We start from the raw sequence: 14,152 nt of genomic DNA, 5'->3' as shown, positions 1-14,152 counted from the left end.
CACTGTGCTTGCAGGCATGTCCAACATTCTGGCAATTTCCCGTGCGCTGCATGTTTGCACACTACCGCTCGATTCCTACTGCAGTGCTGTTGCCACATCTTCGGCACACGCCAAATCAACTGCTTTCATCCCTCTGCCACACTGCACTTCAAGAGAACCTGTCTTTTCGAATTTTGTGTTCACATCCTCCAAAACATTAGCAGACGTCGGACCAATGCCTCTTTTTCATACCCTTGAGTGTCCAGAACTTCTGCAGAACTATCGGCGACTGGCACCGTTCTTGTAAAAGAACTTTGCCAGCAGCGCGCGATCCTTCATGAGGTCAATGAAGTCGGGCGTTTCGAACTCAAATTGAAGTACAGCAGTGTGCTGCGCGTTTGTTATTGTGCATATTCTGACGCTAACAGCGCCGCCTATTGGTTGAAGTTTCGTATAATTTTTATTTTTTTTTATTCCATGGCGTTTTCCCTGAGCCAAAATATGCTGCTCAAATTTGACGTCATTCTGAGCAGCATTTCTCTTTCTACGGCATTTTGAAACTGGAACTTTAATTACGGACACCATATAGCGATGCAAAAGCGGGAGAGCACGGAGTACGCTGACCTTCCAAGACTTGCAGTTCACGGTGTTGCTACATGCTGTGTTAATGGTTCGGTGCGACGATGCGCTGTGCTAAGTAGTCTTATCACTGCTGGCTCGCTAGCGGCTTATCGCTGACCATCAGCAGCTGACGTTTGCTCCTGGCCGGTAGATTAACACTGCCAGGGATTCGCAAGTTGGCGAACATATGCCGCAGTTCAGAACTTTTTCCGCTTCGTGTCGTGCTTTATCCGGACTGCAGGCGCTCTTTCGTCACGATCTCCACTGTTTGCGGCGAGTATACCGGCTTTCTCATTAAAGGTATTTTTTTTTTCCTGAGATATGTCTGGTTTGGTGGGACATTCCACAGTGTCTTCTCCTGTGCCAATCCCTCCATCTCAGGCTACCTCAAGTACCATGGAAATTGTGTCTTGTTGTCTTAACAAATGTCCCTACTTGTAGTTAATGTTTTCAACATATTCCTTTCCTCGCTGATTCTGCGGAGAAGTGTTGTTTAATGTTACAATCTTCGCACGTTGTGGTGTGGTACCAGTCAAAATTTTACGTAAATGTGTCTTATATCAAATTGTGAGTTCATCTTAGACATCACTTTCAACACCGCTTATGCAGTCCATGCTGCTGGGATGGGAAAATTTTTCACGTCATTCTGTTTCCCACTATGAGTCTAACACATTTTGTGACTCACTGTCTTTGATTTGAGATATTTCAGTAACTTCAGTAAATGTGACGATGCCATATATTATATAATAAGGCTAAATATATGACGTCATAAAAATTTATGCTCAAGAGTGCCGAAGTGGCACCCGCCAGGGTATGAATTCCAACTATCATCTGGAAAAGAAAAAAAAAAAGAAAAGTTATACCAAATATTACGATGTCACTAATTTTTATACTGCTCACTACCAGACTATAGGCGATGCTTGTGGTGATGTAAAGAGCGTGGCCACTGAACAGTGGATGACAGGAAACAAGTGATTTACAGACATGAATCATGCTCTACGCTGTGGCAATCCGATGTATGAGTTTGGGTTGGACGAATTCCTGGACTACGCTGGAACGTCCCCTTAGAAAAATTAATGAATTACTGTGCTGATAAACCTCTTACATTACTTGATTTTCAAACAGCTGACCAAAACTGAACGTACTCAGGCATTACTCTCTTTACTTATTCTGATCAACACTAAACTGACACAATATTTTTAGCGCAACGCAATCTGACTTTCAAAAATCCCTACAAAAGAATGGCCCTGACTAACATTAAACTATATGTTTCACAAATCACTTACCTCACAAAAATCTTCATTACTCGAACTACTGCAATACAGTGAGCGCCACTACTGCCAGCTAAATAAAAGATTCAAACTACTGAAAGCACTAACTACTGATGGGCATAGTTAGCAAATGATTGATTTTGATAGAAAACAATCAATGTATTTACCTTAATAGTGTTAAAAAGTGATAATATATATATCAGTCCAGATCGTCGGCTCTCAAAATTCCGCCATCTCTCTCCCCACATCCACCACTGCTGGCGGCTCACCTCCAACTGCGCAACGCTACGCAGTGTTCACAGCCAACTGCCCAACACTACAATGGCAGACAACAATGCAAACTAGCCACAGACTGCACACAGCACAGACAGTGATTTTCATACAGAGCGCTACGTGGCGTTACCAATAAGAAAAACCTAAACAGCCTACTTACAATGTCAGCTGCCATCATACGTAGTACAAACAGTGTACTGCATTTGAGTATTCTTGTGGTACAGAAGTATTCCCTTTACTGTGCTTAAGAAAATGCTAAATGTGGAAGAATATGAACCCATCTTACAGTCTCCTGTGCTGCACACAGCAGAGGAACATTTCATAGGCGATGATTGTTCTTATCAGATGTGGCAACGCACTGTGTAATAAAGGAGCATCTATTACGCAATGGCCGGCCGGAGTGGCCGTGTGGTTCTAGGCGCTACAGTGTGGAACCGTGAGACCGCTACGGTCGCAGGTTCGAATCCTGCCTCGGGCATGGATGTGTGTGATGTCCTTAGATTAGTTAGGTTTAAGTAGTTCTAAGTTCTAGGGGACTGATGACCTCAGCAGTTGAGTCCCATAGTGCTCAGAGCCATTTGAACCATTTTTTTATTATGCAATGTTCTGTGAACAATAACATTCCTGAAATGGACTGGCCTCTACAGAGTGCCAAACTGAAGCCAGTGCAACACCTTTAGGATGAGTTAGAACGTCGACTTAAGTTCCAGAGCCCAGCGCCAAGCATCACTGCCTTCTTTGGTTTCGTTTCTGTGCGGAAGAATGGGGTGTCATATCTCTGCAGATATTCAGATACCTCACTGGAAACGTCCCGGCCAGATTTCAAGCCATCGTAAAGGCAAGGGGCAGACACACGCCATATTAATGTCCACTAATGAGACTCCGGATACCTTTTATCTGATGGTGTACATAACTGATCCAGTGGAAAGCGTCGGAAACTCCATGAAGCTGTTCGCAAACGATGCCGTTGCCTGTTGGAAAGGTGCAACCTTAAATGAGTGAAACGAAATGCAGGAGAGCCGTCAGAAGGTTGACAATTGCTACAGAACGTAAATGAATGTAACTTACTGCTCATACACTACTGGCCATTAAAATTGCTATACACCAAGAATATGACGTGCTACAGACGCGAAATTTAACCGACAGGAAGAAGATGCTGTGATATGCAAATGATTAGCTTTTCAGAGCATTCACACAAGGTTGGCGCCGGTGGCGACACCTACAACGTGCTGACATTAGGAAATTTTCCAACCGATTTCTCATACACAAAGAGCAGTTGACCGCCGTTGCCTAGTGAGATGTTGTTCTGATGCCTCGTGTAAGGAGGAGAAATGCGTACCATCACGTTTCCGACTTTGTTAAAGGCCGCATTGTAGCCTATTGCGATTGCGGTTTATCGTATCGCGACATTGCTGCTCGCGTTGGCCGAGATCCAATGACTGTTAGCAGAATATGGAATCGGTGGGTTCAGGACGGCAATGCGGAACGCTGTACTGGATCCCAACAGCCTCGTATCACTAGCAGTCGAGATGACAGGCATCTTATACGCATGGCTGTAACGGATCGTCCAGCCACGTCTCGATCCCTGAGTCAACAGATGGGGACGTTTGCAAGACAACAACCATCTGCACGAACAGTTCGACGACATTTGCAGCAGCGTGGACTGTCAGCTCGGAGACCATGGCTGCGGTTACCCTTGACGCTGCATCACAGACAGGAGCGCCTGCGATGGTGTACTCAGCGAAGAACCTGGGTACACGAATGGCAAAACGTCATTTCTTTTTCGGATGAATCCACGTTCTGTTTACAGCATCATTATGGTCGCATCCGTGTTTGGCGACATCGCGGTGAATGCACATTGGAAGCGTGTATTCGTCATCGCCATTCTGGCGTTATCACCCAGCGTGATGGTATGGGGTGCCATTGGTTACACATCTCGGTCACCTCTTGTTCGCATTCACGGCACTTTGAACAGTGGACGTTACATTTCAGATGTGTTATGACCCGTGGCTCTACCCTTCATTCGCCCGCATCTCGTGGTCGTGCGGTAGCGTTCTCGCTTCCCACGCCCGGGTTCCCGGGTTCGATTCCCGGCGGGGTCAGGGATTTTCTCTGCCTCGTGATGGCTGGGTGTTGTGTGCTGTCCTTAGGTTAGTTAGGTTTATGTAGTTCTAAGTTCTAGGGGACTTATGACCACAGCAGTTGAGTCCCATAGTGCTCAGAGCCAGCCTACGCTTCATTCGATCCCTGTGAAACCCTACGTTTCAGCAGGATAATGCACGACCGCATGTTGCAGGTCCTGTACAGGCCTTTCTGGATAGAGAAAATGTTCGACTGCTGCACTGGCCAGCACATTCTCCAGATCTCTCACCAACTGAAAACGTCTGGTCAATGTGAAACTTCCCCTTTGAAAAATCAATGAATTACTGTGCTGATAAACCTCTTACATAATTTGAGTTTCAAACAGCTGAGCAGAACTGAAGGTACTCAGACATTTCGCTCTTTGCCTATTCTGATCAACACTAAACTGACACACAATATTTTTAGCGCCACGCAGTCTGACTTTCAATAATCCCTACAAAAGAATGGCCCTGACTAACATTAAACTATACCTTACACAAATCACTTACCTCACAAAAATCTTCGTTACTCGAACTACTGCAATACAGCGAGCGCCACTACTGCCAGCTAAATAAAAGATTCAAACTACTGTAAGCACTAACTACTGATGGGCATAGTTAGCAAATGAAAGATTTTGATAGAGAACAAACAATGTATATACCTTAATAGTGTTCAAAAGTCATAATATATATATCAGCCCATGATATACAATATTACAAATTTACTCTTTCTGATGGACACACGTCCAGATCGTCGGCTCTCAAAATTCCGCCATCTCTCTCCCCACATCCACCATTGCTGGCGGCTCACCTCCAACTGCGCAACACTACGCACTGTTAACAGCCAATTGCCCAACACTACAATAGCAAATTCCAATGCCAACCAGCCACAGACTGCACACAGCACAGCCAGTGATTTTCATACCGAGCGCTACGTGGCGGTGGTGTTACCAATATAAGAATATACCTATATAAGAACCTAAACAGCCTACTTACAAATGTGAGCCTCATAGTCGTTACGTAATCGTACAACTAACAAGCAAGAATGTACACACACAATAACACTGTGTCGTTTGTTTACTATAACAATGCATTCGCAATTACTGTCTAAATACATTCTCTTGGTTCTTGACTGGATATTTAACTTCAAACATTGTTGCATGTTAACAGTTTCTAAGTCTGACAAAGCATACTAGTAACGTGAAGTGAAAAGTTTTATGACAAAGACTAAGTTAAAAAGCTGATTATCTTTCAATAAACGGTTTTACATGTGAAACGTGGAGCAATCTTTAACACTTTCTAGTGCACAGAGTTTCAACTTAAAGCAATTATCTGTTGTGTACGTTGGTAAGGAATGCTAAAATTTTTCTCAAGGTTAGCGTCTATGTTATTTTTGTCTGAGTCAGCCTGCTCATGTGGCTGCCTGCGGTGCGAGTCATTGTCTCTTTGTTGGCGCGCGTCGTTATTGGGTTTCGGAGGTCTAACTTCTATAAATTCACCTTGTCGAGAGGGCTCTGCCCTGTTTGAATCCCGCCAGTTCTGATGAAATTCAGGTCTGTCGTTAGGATTATATCGTCTGTCGTCATGTCGGTAGTTCCTATAGTTTCTTTCTTGTCGGTTATGTGGTGGAGAATTTCTCCCAGAATCGTAACTGCGCGCTGAACTGTTGCGTCTAAAGTTATTCTGTCTCTCTTGATAATAGTTGCTTTGGTTCCCATATTGTCTGTTTCCATGGTTATCTCTGTCATATTCATTACTACGGAAGTGCGTTCTTTCTCTGTAACTGTTACTCTGCCAATGGTTGTCATACGAGTGGTGTCTGTTTTGGTCACGATTTGTGTTGTGAGAATAGCCTTGTCGTGTCCAGTTATTATTTCTTTCATCGCGGAATTGTGACGGATGTGACCTGTAATTGTTATGCTCCTGTTTTCGCGTTCCACGATTGTCAGTGTCAATTTCCAATTCTTGTAACAGTCCCTGAAAAGCTTCAATGTCGTCTTTGCAACGTCCTGCCAAATGTTCAGGAAATTTGATTAAGCAAATGCGAATGAGTTGTGAGGGGCTGTAAGGGTTTGACAGGTACTGATTCTTGTGCAACATGTCTTCAAAATATTTCACAAGACTGGAAAATTCAGATTGTTCGAAATGTTTCATCATTATGATGCTATGTTTTACTCGGTCTTGTGTAGCTTGAGACCAATATGCTGAGAGGAAGGCATGATAAAATTCTCCTTCACTGGGACAACTGTGAATGACTGATCGCATTCTTACAGCTGGTTCATTCTCTAAGTAGCCACACATAAATTCTAATCTGTGCTCTAAAGACCAGTTGGGAGGAAAACAATGAGAGAATTGATGGAGCCACGCTTGTGGATGAATGTCGTTGCCAGAATTCTTAAATGTTTTGAATTTACATGTAGTGATAAACAGCTTATAGTCAAAATCATCGTGTCGGCGAGCCACATATCGGTCATTGTTGCGTCGTGTTGGCGGTTCCATCTCAAAATTCGGTGCACCTTGCCAATTTCTTTCATAGTTTCCGAAATGCCCTGTGTTATTATTTTGCGGCTTTTCCGTATTTCTAAGTCCCTCTTCCCGTGTTGGAACGCAAGTGTCCTCTGAAATATGTAAATTTTGTATTACTTGTGACAACTGATCTTGTACTTCCCGGATTTCTCTTTTGTGTTGCGTATTAATTTGATTCTGATTTTGTTTGAATTTCTTAATTTGTTCATACTCTTCTGTGTCAGTGATGGCTACAGGTCTTGTGTCATTCAGATCAGCATCTACCTTTGTAGGTAAGTTAGTGAACTGATCTGAAAGTTCGGCTACTTTCTCCAATAGTGTACTTATTTCCTCAGTGTGTTTTTCTGAACCAAGTTTCAGAGTGTCCATTTGTGTTGAAATCGTATCTACTGTGTCCTTTAAGTTTTCCTGAGTTTTTGCAAGTTGCATAACCGAATCGTTAGATGCAACTGAGTAAATTTTAGCTTGCAAGGTCTCATGATTTTCATGAGCAATAGTTGACAGTTCTTTTATGGTTGCTTCGTGATTCTGTAATGTATTTTCATGCCGCGAAAAAATAGGTTGGAAATGCTCACAAATTTGTGTTCTTACGTAGAAGGAGTATGCAGAGGGTCTATACAAGGGCGATGTACTTGAGGACAATATTATGGAAATGGGAGAGGATGTAGATGAAGATGAAATGGGAGATACGATATTGCGTGAAGAGTTTGACAGAGCACTGAAAGACCTGAGTCGAAACAAGGCCCCGGGAGTAGACAACATTCCATTAGAACTACTGACGGCCTTGGGAGAGCCAGTCCTGACAAAACTCTACCATCTGGTGAGCAAGATGTACGAGACAGGCTAAATACCCTCAGACTTTAAGAAGAATATAATAATTCCAATCCCAAAGAAAGCAGCTGTTGGCAGATGTGAAAACTACCGAACTATCAGTTTAATAAGTCACAGCTGCAAAATACTAACACGAATTCTTTACAGACCAATGGAAAAACTGGTAGAAGCCGACCTCGGGGAAGATTAGTTTGGATTCCGTAGAAATGTTGGAACACGTGAGGCAATACTGACCTTACGACTTATCTTAGAAGAAAGATTAAGGAAAGGCAAACCTACGTTTCTAGAATTTGTAGACTTAGAGAAAGCTTTTGACAGTGTTGACTGGAACACACTCTTTCAAATTCTGAAGGTGGCAGGGGTAAAATACAGGGAGCGAAAGGCTATTTACAATTTGTACAGAAACCAGATGGCAGTTATAAGAGTCGAGGGACATGAAAGGGAAGCAGTGGTTGGGAAGGGAGTGAGACAGGGTTGTAGCCTCTCCCCGATGTTATTCAATCTGTATATTGAGCAAGCAGTAAAGGAAACAAAAGAAAAATTTGGAGCAGGTATTAAAATCCATGGAGAAGAAATAAAAACTTTGAGGTTCGCCGATGACATTGTAATTCTGTCAGAGACAGCAAAGGACTTGGAAGAGCAGCTGAACGGAATGGACAGTGTCTTGAAAGGAGGATATAAGATGAACATCAACAAAAGCAAAACGAAGATAATGGAATGAGTCGAATTAAGTCGGGTTATGCTGAGGGAATTAGATTAGGAAATGAGACACTTTAAGTAGTAAAGAAGTTTTGCTATTTGGGGAGCAAAATAACTGATGATGGTCGAAGTAGAGAGGATATAAAATGTAGACTGGAAATGGCAAGGAAAGCATTTCTGAAGAAGAGAAATTTGTTAACATCGAGTATAGATTTAAGTGTCAGGAAGTCATTTTTGAAAGTATACGTATGGAGTGTAGCCATGTATGGAAGTGAAACAAGGACGACAACTAGTTTGGACAAGAAGAGAATAGAAGCTTTCGAAATGTGGTACTACAGAAGAATGTTGAAGATTAGGTGGGTTGATCATGTAACTAATGAGGAGGTATTGAATAGGATTGGGGAGAAGAGAAGTTTGTGGCACCACTTGACTAGAAGAAGGGATCGGTTGGTAGGACATGTCCTGAGGCATCAAGGGATCACAAATTTAGCATTGGAGGGCAGCGTGGAGGGTAAAAATCGTAGAGGGAGACCAAGAGATGAATACACTAAGCAGATTCAGAAGGATGTAGGCTGCAGTAGGTACTGGGAGATGAAGAAGCTTGCACAGGATAGATTAGCATAGAGAGCTGCATCAAACCAGTCTCAGGATTGAAGACCACAACAACAACAACAACGTCATTACAGACTTTTTGACATTTCGATTCGATTTTGTGTAACTCAGTAGTTAAATCTTCACATGTTTGTTCAAGTGTGGTGTGAAGATTTTGTACCATTGCGTCTAACTGTTGCTGTGTTTGTCTCTGGTGTTGTTCCATTGTGTCTAAATTTTGAAGATTTTGTTCCAATGTGTCTAACTTTTGAAGATTTTGTCCCATTTGTTTCTGATTTTGTTCAAGCGTTGTGTCTAACTTTTGTAGCCTTTGTCCCATTTGTTGCATTAACTGTAATAACAATGAACTGGTGTCTGAAACATGTTCCTCAGTGCTTTTCGGCAGTGAATTTGCACCGGCAACATTCACATTTTGATGAGCAGAAAATGTGTCTTGACTTATTTGAGAAAACGACGAGGACGCAAAACCTGAATCTAGAGTATTTGCAAGATTGTGTCCTGTCATTTCGGATTCCTGAGGCGAGCTGTGGCCGACCGATCGATCGATAATGCTTCCCCGTTCACTATTTGTTTTACTGTCTACGCCATTATTTGCCGCCCTCTGCATTTCCCTACGCACAATTACCAAATTACTACTTTGAATGTCTGTTAATTCATTACGCAGTGGTGCTGATAAGCTACGCTCGTCGTCACTAATATTTCTCAGTTTACTTTGGAGCCTAGTGTTACGTTTTTCACACGCCATAATTATCACGTATTTCACATGATAACACAGAAAAGCACAATTTGAAGAGCAAAAATAAGAAAACACATTAACATAGCACTGAAAATAATATCTACTTAATTGCAAGCGCAGCTGCGAAATACTTGGTGCAAATCTACATGCATGCCACAACTGTTTTACTATACAACAATGAAAGACTGCAACTACAAAGGAGATTCTCTCTACAATTACGCGCTAGCAATAAACAAAAGCTACACTAATTACACAAACTACAAGAAAAAATCAGAAGATTCCAGTGAGGGTCGACATATGAAACTTCCCCTTTGAAAAATTAATGAATTACTGTGCTGATAAACCTCTTACATTATTTGATTTTTAAACAGCTGAGCAGAACTGAAGGTACTCAGACATTTCGCTCTTTGCCTATTCTGATCAACACTAAACTGACACACAATATTTTTAGCGCCACGCAGTCTGACTTTCAATAATCCCTACAAAAGAATGGCCCTGACTAACGTTAAACTATACCACTCACAAATCAGTTACCTCACAAAAATCTTCGTTACTCGAACTACTACAATACAGCGAGCGCCACTACTGCCAGCTAAATAAAAGATTCAAACTACTGAAAGCACTAACTACTGATGGGCATAGTTAACAAATGAAAGATTTTGATAGAGAACAAACAATGGATATACCTTAATGGTGTTCAAAAGTGATAATATATATATCAGTCCATGATATCCAATATTACAAATTTACTCTTTCTGATGGACACACGTCCAGATCGTCCGCTCTCAAAATTCCGCCATCTCTCTCCCCACATCCACCACTGCTGGCGGCTCACCTCCAACTGCACAACGTTACACGCTGTTAACAGCCAATTGCCCAACACTACAATAGCAAATTCCAATGCCAACCAGTCACAGACTGCACACAGCACAGCCAGTGATTTTCATACCGAGCGCTACGTGGCGGTGGCGTTACCAATATAAGAATATACCTATATAAGAACCTAAACAGCCTACTTACAAATGGTGGCCGAGCAACTGGCTCGTCACAATACGCCAGTCACTACTCCTGATGAACTGTGGTATCGTGTTGAAGCTGCATGGGCAGCTGTATCTGTACACGCCATCCAAGCTCTGTTTGACTCAATGCCTAGGCGTATCAAGGCCATTATTACGGCCAGAGGTGGATGTTCTGGATACTGATTTCTCAGGATCTATGCACCCAAATTGCGCGAAAATGTAATCACATGTCAGTTCTAGTATAATATATTTGTCCAATGAATACCCATTTATCATCTGCATTTCTTCTTGGTGTAGCAGTTTTAATGGCCAGTAGTGTAAATAGGAGAAGATTCCAACTGTTGCTCGATTACGCTACTGGCGATAAACCACTGGAAACAGTAACAACCAAACAGGTCGCCAGGTCCGGATGGAATCCCAATTTGGTTTTACAGTGAGTAATCTACGGCACTGGCCCCCTACGTAGCTAGCATTTATCGTGACTCTCTCGCCCAACGCGAAGTGCAGAGTGACTGGAGAAGAAAAGCGCAGGTGACTCCTGGATATAAGAGGAGTGAAAGAAAGGACGCGAAAGATTACAGGCCAATATCCTTAAAATCGGCTTGCTGCAGAATTGTAGAACATATTGTGAGTTCGAATGCAACAAATTTCTTAGAGACCGAAAAACTTGTCTCCACGAACCAGCATGAGTTTCGAAAGTATCGGTCGTGCGAAACTCAGCTTGCCCTTTTCCCACATGGTATACTGTGAACTACGGATGAAGGGGAATAGGTGGATTCCACATTTCCAGACTTGCGAAAAGCACTTGACACGGTACCCCACTGCAGACGGTTAACGAACAGCCGAGGATACGGACTTCGTTCCCAGATATGCGAATGACTCGAAGACCTCTTAAGTGACGATGATCAGGTCACATACTCTGAGGAGTGTAGGGAACGATGCGGGAGACCCGCGCAGGCGACTAGGCAAGGTCGTAGCGGAGGTGGTTTGCTATTGCCTTCCTCCGACCGTAATGGGGATGAATGATTGTGATGAAGACAACACAACAACACCCAGTCATCTCGAGGCAGGGAAAATCCCTTGACCCCGCCGGGAATCGAACCCGGGCCCCCGTGTGCGGAAAGCGAGAACGCCACCGCAAGACCACGAGCTGCTAATAGAACCTAATAAGTTGTCCTACGACGGCGAGTGTCCATCAGAGAGACGGGTATCTTCACGAGTGCCCCAGGAAAGTGTGATTGGACCGCTGCTATTTTCTATAAACATAACTGATTTGGCGGACAGGGTGGGTAGCAATCTGCGGTTGTTTGCTAATGACGCTCTGTTGTGCAAAAAAAAAAAAAAAAAAATGGCTATGAGCACTATGGGACTGAACATCTGAGGTCATCAGTCCCCTAGAACTTAGAACTACAGGGTTATTACAAATGATTGAAGCGATTTCACAGCTCTACAAAAACTTTATTATTTGAGATATTTTCACAATGCTTTGCACACACATACAAAAACTCAAAAAGTTTTTTTAGGCATTCACAAATGTTCGATATGTGCCCCTTTAGTGATTCGGCAGACATCAAGCCGATAATCAAGTTCCTCCCACACTCGGCGCAGCATGTCCCCATCAATGAGTTCGAAAGCATCGTTGATGCGAGCTCGCAGTTCTGGCACGTTTCTTGGTAGAGGAGGTTTAAACACTGAATCTTTCACATAACCCCACGGAAAGAAATCGCATGGGGTTAAGTCGGGAGAGCGTGGAAGCCGTGATATGAATTGCTGATCATGATCTCCACCACGACCGATCCATCGGTTTTCCAATCTCCTGTTTAAGAAATGCCGAACATCATGATGGAAGTGCGGTGGAGCACCATCCTGTTGAAAGATGAAGTCGGCGCTGTCGGTCTCCAGTTGTGGCATGAGCCAATTTTCCGCGGGCTACGCGTGAAACTTGCCTGCACGCGTTCAACCGTTTCTTTGCTCACTACAGGCCGACCCGTTGATTTCCCCTTACAGAGGCATCCGGAGGCTTTAAACTGCGCATACCATCGCCGAATGGAGTTAGCAGTTGGTGGATCTTTGTTGAACTTCGTCCTGAAGTGTCGTTGCACAGTTATGACTGACTGATGTGAGTGCATTTCAAGCACGACATACGCTTTCTCGGCTCCTGTCGCCATTTTGTCTCACTGCGCTCTCGAGCGCTCTGACGGCAGAAACCTGAAGTGCGGCTTCAGCCGAACAAAACTTTGAGTTTTTCTACGTATCTGTAGTGTGTCGTGACCATATGTCAATGAATGGAGCTGCAGTGAATTTATGAAATCGCTTCAATCATTTGTAATAGCCCTGTACCTAAACCTAACTAGCCTAAGGACATCACAAACATCCATGCCCGAGGCAGGATTCAAACCTGCGACTGTAGCGGTCCCGTGGTTCCAGACTGAAGCGCCTAGAACCACTCGGCCACTCCGGCCGACTTTTGTTGTGCAGGAAGGTGTCGAAGATCAGTGGCTGCAGGCTGATACAAGATGACTTAGACAAAATTTCTAGTTCATGTGATGAATGGCAGCTCACTCTAAATGTAGAAAAGTTTAAGTTAATGCGGATAAGCAGGAAAAACAGACCCTTAATGTTCGGATACAGCATCTGTAGCGTCGTGCCTGACACAGTCATATCGATTGAATGTCTGGGCATAACGTTGCAAAGCGATAGGTACTGGAACGAGCATGCGAAGATTGTGGTAGGGAAGGCGACTGGTCGACTTCAGTTTATTGGGATAATTTTTGGGAAGTGTAGTTCATCTGTAAAGGAGAAAAAAAATGGATCAAATGGCTCTGAGCACTATGGGACTCAACATCTTAGGTCATAAGTCCCCTAGAACTTAGAACTACTTAAACCTAACTAACCTAAGGACATCACACACACCCATGCCCGAGGCAGGATTCGAACCTGCGACCGTAGCAGTCCCGCGGTTCCGGACTGTAAAGGCGACCCCGCTTATAGGACGTTGGTACGATCTATTCTTCAGAACTGCTCGAGTGTTTGGGTCTTCATACCAGGTCGTATTAAACGAAGACATCGAGGCATTGCAGAGGCAGGCAGCCAGATTTGTTACCGGTACATTCGAACAACACTTAAGCGTTGTCGAGATGCTTCGGGACCTCAAATGGGAATCCCTGGAGGGAAGGCGACGTTCTTTTGGAGGATAACTATTGAGAAAATTTAGACAACGGGCATTTGCAGCTGACACCAGAACGAATCTACTGCGGACAAAATACATTTCGCTTAAGGACCACGAAGATAAGATACGAGAAATTAAGGCTCGTATGGAGGGACATAAATAGTCGTTTTTCCCTCGCTGTACATCCGAGTGGAACAGGAAAGGAAACGACTACATCTACATCTACATGGATACTCTGAAAATCACATCTAAGTGCCTGGCAGAGGGTTCATCGAACCACCTTCACAATTCTCTAT

General features: G+C 43.5%; 1 protein-coding gene across 2 annotated transcripts in view; it reads left to right on the top strand.

Moving 5' to 3' along the window:
* The first annotated feature begins 790 nt into the window (after positions 1 to 790).
* Positions 791 to 14,152, top strand: part of LOC126094780 (scoloptoxin SSD14-like) — a 108,224-nt gene continuing 94,862 nt past the window's right edge. The window contains exon 1 of one of the 2 annotated variants that reach the window (XM_049909341.1): positions 791 to 900. The gene's annotated coding sequence lies outside the window, so the exon portion shown is untranslated. The remainder of the gene's footprint in view (positions 901 to 14,152) is intronic. The other variant, XM_049909349.1, reaches the window with a different exon arrangement.

This window comes from Schistocerca cancellata, chromosome 1 (assembly GCF_023864275.1).
Source record: "Schistocerca cancellata isolate TAMUIC-IGC-003103 chromosome 1, iqSchCanc2.1, whole genome shotgun sequence".
Lineage (NCBI taxonomy): Eukaryota > Metazoa > Arthropoda > Insecta > Orthoptera > Acrididae > Schistocerca > Schistocerca cancellata.
The sequence above is the reverse complement of the archived record's forward strand: the minus strand, read 5'-3'. Positions and strand labels throughout refer to the sequence as shown.